Genomic DNA, 6,506 nt, shown 5'->3' with positions numbered 1-6,506 from the left:
TATTTTGGTTGATACAATTATGTATTTACCATTACATGGTCTTATCAAATTTTAGCTTTTTGTTTGTTAGAACAGGACAATTAAGTTGGTGATCATGTTGGATAAAAATTGGCTACGTTTCAATAGGTAATAAGAATTAAGGATTTAATTAGTGCAAGCTTAGTAAAATTAGTAACTTACTATATTTGTTACTAATATATTATAAATATGAACTTGTCTTTGAATTGTAGAGCCTCAGATGAGTATAGAGAAGGCACTAAGAATTTTGTAGAACTCAAATTACTAAATGGGTTAGGAATTGTATGTTCGTCACAATTTGGATGTGATGCACATAGAGAAAAATGTTTGTCAAAGCATATGTAATACATTGCTAGATGTTGTTGGAAAAAGTAAAGATGGACTAAAAGATCGCTTGGATTTGCAACATATGGGTATTAGGAGTGCATTACACCCACAAGAGAAGGGGACTAGAACCTATCTTCCTGCAGCTTTACACACATTATCAAAGCTTGAGAAAGAATTATTTTGTAATAGGTTGTTCTCATTGAAAGTACCTGATGGATATTGCTCAAATATTTGAAATTGTGTTTCAATGGAACAATGCAAGCTCATGGGCCTTAAGTCACACGATTTCCACATTTTGATGCAACTATTACTACCAGTGGCTATAAAAGGATTGATGCCAATGGGTCCAAGAGATGCTATAATAAGATTATGCCTGTTCTTTAATCAAATATTTCAACGTGTTCTTTATAGAGAAAGCATAATGGCATTAGAAAATGATGTTATTGAAATTTTATGCTTACTAGAGAGATTCTTTCCACCATCATTTTTTGATGTCATGATTCACTTAGTGGTTCATATTGCACGAGAAGCACGACTATGTGGACCAGTCCAATTTCGATGGATGTATCCATTTGAGAGGTGAATCACTAAAACTTAATTGTTTTGTTTATTCTTATTCATTTACGTGGAAATTTTATTAATGATGAGCAATTGTATGATTAATAGACGCATGAAGATATTGAAAGATTATGTCAGAAATTGAGCAAGGCCTGAAGGTTGTATTGTAGAGTGTTATCTTGCAGATGAGTGTGTGAGCTTTTATAATGAATTCACTGACCATTCAATTGAACTAAACACAAAAGAAGGTCAAAATGAAGAGTGGTCAAATGATTTGATACTTGAAGGTCGTCCAATTTCTAGGAGGAAAGGAATTATATTGACAGATGAGTTGTTAGAAATTGCACATCGATACATTCTGTTAAATACATCTGTTGTGGAGCCTTTTCTAGAGTAAGTGTGTGATCTTAGAAATTATTATTTTTTATATTAAAAATGTAGTAATACTAACTCATTGGTCCTATAAATTAGGATTCACCTAGATGAGTTGAAAAAAATAAACAAAATATATAGAGAATTAGTGGATTACTTTGGAAGAAACATATACAAACTTTTTCAACATCGATGAAGGAAAAGTAGATTAATTGCAAACTACTTGGTTCATATCAGTTGTTTTAAATATCATTCAGAAAATTAACAATGGCATACTATTATTTTATAGGTTCCTATGCATTCCTCAAGTTGTGATGAAACTGATTTGTTGAAATGGCTAGCATATGGACCCAGAAAACATGTTGCTTTTTACACTGGATATATTATCAAGGGTCAAAGATTCCATATACATGGCATTGAGAAGTCCACACAGAATAGTGGTGTCTCAATTGAAGCAACAATTATGTGTAGATCTAGTGCCAAAGATGTATCTCAATTTCCTAATATAGTTTCATACTATGGGGTTATAAGGGAGATAATCTTGTTAGATTACTACATAGTTCAGATTCCAATTTTCAAATGTGATTGGGCAAATGTCCCAAACAGTGTTAGGTTGGAGGATAGTCTTACTTTAGTTAGTCTACACAAAATTCAATGGTCTGTTGGTAGAGACCCTTTTATTTTAGCCTCACAAGCTAAACAGGTCTTCTACTAAAGAGAATATGATTCTTCCAATTGGTATGTGGTGATTAGGGCACCCCTAGAGGATTTTATGACATGGAAAATTATGATGAGCAGGAATTCATGCCTACAATGTCTGAAGTTACTGAATCTAGGTTATATAATGTAGTGAAAGATGATCAATATGTTAGAGATGATTGTGAGGGTATATTAGTTTGATTATTGCTGTGTTTTTTGTAAATTGTAGAAGATATTGCACTTGACATTTAAAGTTGTAATCAATGGAAATTTCAGTTTATACTTCAGCTCATTAATTGGTTGTTTCTGAGTTATTTTTTTTGTTGCCAAGAATGATAGTGTTTATTTTTATCATACACTTAGAATTTTTATTTCTTTGCTGCCAAGAATGACTATTTATTTCTTTCTTTCTGACTTTTATTATAATTTTTTTTTTGTGATAATTGATAATATGTTGCTGTTATATATGATGATCTTTTGCGACTTGTCAAAATTCATACTAATTATAGAAACGGTTGATCAGAAACTAGTCAAAGAATTTTCCAAGTATAAGATATGCCACCTCCATCTACAAAAGGAAAGAGACCAAAGCACATACCTACAGGAAAATTAGTTAAACTCCTCAATGAAAAGAGGAAGAGCTTTAGAATAAATTTGGAAATGGATAAGGTTGTTGAAGAGAAATATACTAAGGATGTGTCTCCAAAGCAAAATACACGACGTAGAATGATTGTAAGAGATGACTCTTTTGATGAAGAAGAAGTACCCATCTCCCCTGTGACAAGGAGATCTCTCAAAAATCTATTTGAGGTTGAACAACTAATAGACTCTCCTCAGAAAATAGTGAGACCACCTACTAATGACCAAATTTCTCCATTCTTAGCTTCACCGACAAGCAACACTAGGGGATCTCTTAAAAGAGTGGTTGAAGTAGAAATTAGTCCTTCAAAGAAAAGGATAAAAACCAAACCAATACTTGAAACTCATACAAATAACCATTCCATCTCACCAACAACCATAAGAAAATCACAGCGCCTACAAATCCCTGAAAACCCAAATGAAATAATTGTTGAAAACTTGCCACACGAACAAGAACCACCTGAAGAAGTTGTTGCACCTATTACCCAAAATAGAACTAGAGGCCCTAGTAAAATAGACGGTGATGGTCGCTTGGAAGTTAAGTTTAACTCAAACGGACAACCAATAGGTGCAACATCAATATCTTTGTCTTCATTTTTGGGTGCACTTGTTAGAGAAATTGTACCAGTAACGATAAAAGATTAGAGGAAGATTCCTCTAGGAATGAAAGAGGTCTTATGGAAATCTATTCAGGTATATATTTTAATCATTATAAATATATTATTTCAATTCATGAACATGAAATTTGTTGAAATTCATTTACAGTAATACTAACCTATCATTATTTTTACTAGGCAAGATATAAGGTTGTCAAAGATTGGCAAAAGAGCTATACATTCAAAAGTATGGCAGATCTTTGGAGAGCTTCAAAATCAAGGGTAGTTGCTAAAATAACAAAGGCACCAAATGAAGAAGCAAGATTGAAACTAAAACCTGATAATATTAAATCAATGAATGAGTGGAAAAGTTTTGTTAAGGAAAAAAATAGTGCTGAGTTTAAGGTATTTTATTCTTAACATCTTATAACCAAATATATTTATGATTGAAATTTATAGTTTAATCTCTCTATTAACTTTATATTCTTAGGCTACAAGTGAGAAATACAGAAAAATCAACTACCCCACACTTGTAGTCGTCAAGGTTATGCAAAATTGATTGATGAATTGGTAAAGCCAAATATATTTACAGTCGTTTTATTATAGAATTTGGTTTAGATATTTTTTAACTTATTTTCTTATTTTGATAGATGAATCATAGTGAAACCAAAATATCACCTTCTAGAGTTGATGTTTGGACCAAAGCACATAAGAAGAAAAATGGTGAACTAGTAAATTCAGAACTGGCTGAAGCTTTTGTATACACCTTGCCCTTTCAAAATCATGTGACTTTTGTTCGAACTTACTCATTTGTTTGAATACATTTATTGATACTATTTATTTTTGAAGGATTTTGTTGAAGAATATAAGAAAGATCATGTTATGTCTTCAACTACAAGTGTTAATGAAGACATCCTCACAAAAGTCCTTGGTCCTGAAAAAAATACAGACATGAGAGCTTTTGGAAGAGGAGTGACTCGGTCAAAGTTTCAAATTGTGTCAGAAAGAGAAGACCATCTCATGATGATAGAAGGTCAATGCAAAGATTTGAAAGATAAAGTACAACACATGGAGCAACTCATTGTTTCTTTAATGAAAAATCAAATAAGTATTTTGATGCTGAAACTATATTGAAGTGTCATTGATAATTATTTGCTTAGATTATTTATTTGTTGGTACTCCAAAATAAGAGATAGTGATTAAAAGTATTGTGGCTGAGTTAGTGTAGATTGAATTACAATTTTTTTTTTTAATTTTCATGTTGTTGAATTAGTTGTAAGGTTATATCCATTCTTTAATTTTTTTTGGGATATTTTCATGTGGCTAAATTGCAATAATAACTAAGATTCATGTTTATTTTTTAGGTTAGTCTTTACTTTTGTATTGTTTTTTTAATTTTGATGTTGAATTCATGTCTTTCTATCTTACTTATAAATAGAATACATCTACTAAGAGTGAGGAGCAATCAAATGCCAATGTTCAATCAAATGCTCATGTTCATTCCACTCAGGTAATTTTGATACTAATTATATGAAAATGATAAAATTTAAAACAATAATATTCAATATAAAATCATTTACTACTGTTGAATTTGTTTTATTGATATATTGTTAGAGTGTCAAGAACCACACATTTGGCTTCAAGTGCAAAATATTAGATTGGATTGGATTTGGAGAAATTATTACAGAAGGCTATTTTATTTCAAGTGACCCAAAGGATGAGGTTCACCATGTTCCTCTTGGGCCTAGTGCTATGAAAGTGGGGATAGATCTTGTGAGAAAGAATGATGCATTTCTATGGAGGCCTTCAACAGTTATGTCTACTATAGAAGATGCTATAGGTAGTATAATTGCATGGCCAACTATAAAGTCATAGTTAGGTAATTAACTTTTTTTATGTACTCTTTTAGTTTACTATTAACTTTAGGTTGAAGCATTAATTATTTAAATTTTGTTGTAGCTAAGCAAATGGACTCACAACAAAGACAAGTGCACAAAAGATGATGAATTGAAGGATGGAGCAAGTTTCTGTTTTTCATTTTTGAAGTAAAAAATGTTCAAGATTATAAAACTTTATTATGTTATGCTTTCAAACTTAAGTTAGAACTAAGATCTCATGAAGCAAACACATTCATGGTTTGAATCAGTTATTGTTTAATGTAATACTTATGGTTTATCAATCTATTGAGAATTACATTTTATGATTAATTTTGATTTTTTTTTATCAAAATACAATAATGAAAATCTTTTAATTAAAAAAACCTTATGAGTATACTTATCAAAATAAAATTTAAAATATATTATCCACACTAAAGTAACAAAATTTTATTACTATATGTTATGATTTAGAAACATATTATAAGCGTAACAAATCGTTATGATTTATATAATATAACAAACTAAAAATGCTATCAAAATAATCAAATGTAACAGTTGAAAAGTGTTATGCAAAAAGTATAAGATCAAATTTATAACCAAATACTCTAACTAAATGTTATTATTTGAATATTATAGCAACTAAAAATGTGTTATTGAATAGTTTAAGATAACATCGAAATAACATTCGAATACTGTTATAGAAAAGACAGGACTTTTAATAACAGGGGCTATGTTAGCGTTTTCAGAAGCGTTATCAATACTTCCGGTTAGTAGTTTTTAAGTGTTATGAATACCGTTTTTTTTGTAGTGTATGTCTGGATTTGAAACCCTAGAAGTCGCCTATGCCTAAATGTGAAGCCTTGAAAAAAATCTAACCCTAATTTTTATAAGCCTGGAAATCCTCAGGCCAAGGAAACTTAAGGTTGGTCGGCCTAGGGTTTTACAAACTTGAAAATTGCCCAAGCTAGTGAATCTCAAGAGTGGTCGACCTAGGTTAGGGTTTTACAAGCCTGGAAATCGCCCAGGCTAATGAATCTAAAGGTGGTCTGCCTACTGACCTCTAAACCCTAAAGCATCATGCAGAAAGAGGCAAGGAATAATAAATTTTTTTATGGAAAACAAGTCTTTGGTTTAGATAAGGATGTTGTTTTGAATCAAAGTATAGCAAAGCAAGAGATTCAAACAGTTTTATCAAAGATTCAAAGTATTTCTACTAAATCAAAGCACATTTAAATTAAATGATGTGAAGAAGAGGAGAAAATACTTACCTAAGTGAAGATATACAGAGTTGATGAAGAATTGGATAATCACGCTCAGAATACCCTACAATATAGGCACATGGGTCTGAGAATGTGATTAGTGAGTCTTTACTTATAGCCTCTCAGGCTAACCATATTTTTAGGAATTCAAATTCCTTGAA

This window comes from Humulus lupulus, chromosome X (assembly GCF_963169125.1).
Source record: "Humulus lupulus chromosome X, drHumLupu1.1, whole genome shotgun sequence".
Taxonomy (NCBI): domain Eukaryota; kingdom Viridiplantae; phylum Streptophyta; class Magnoliopsida; order Rosales; family Cannabaceae; genus Humulus; species Humulus lupulus.
This window is presented reverse-complemented; position numbering follows the sequence as displayed.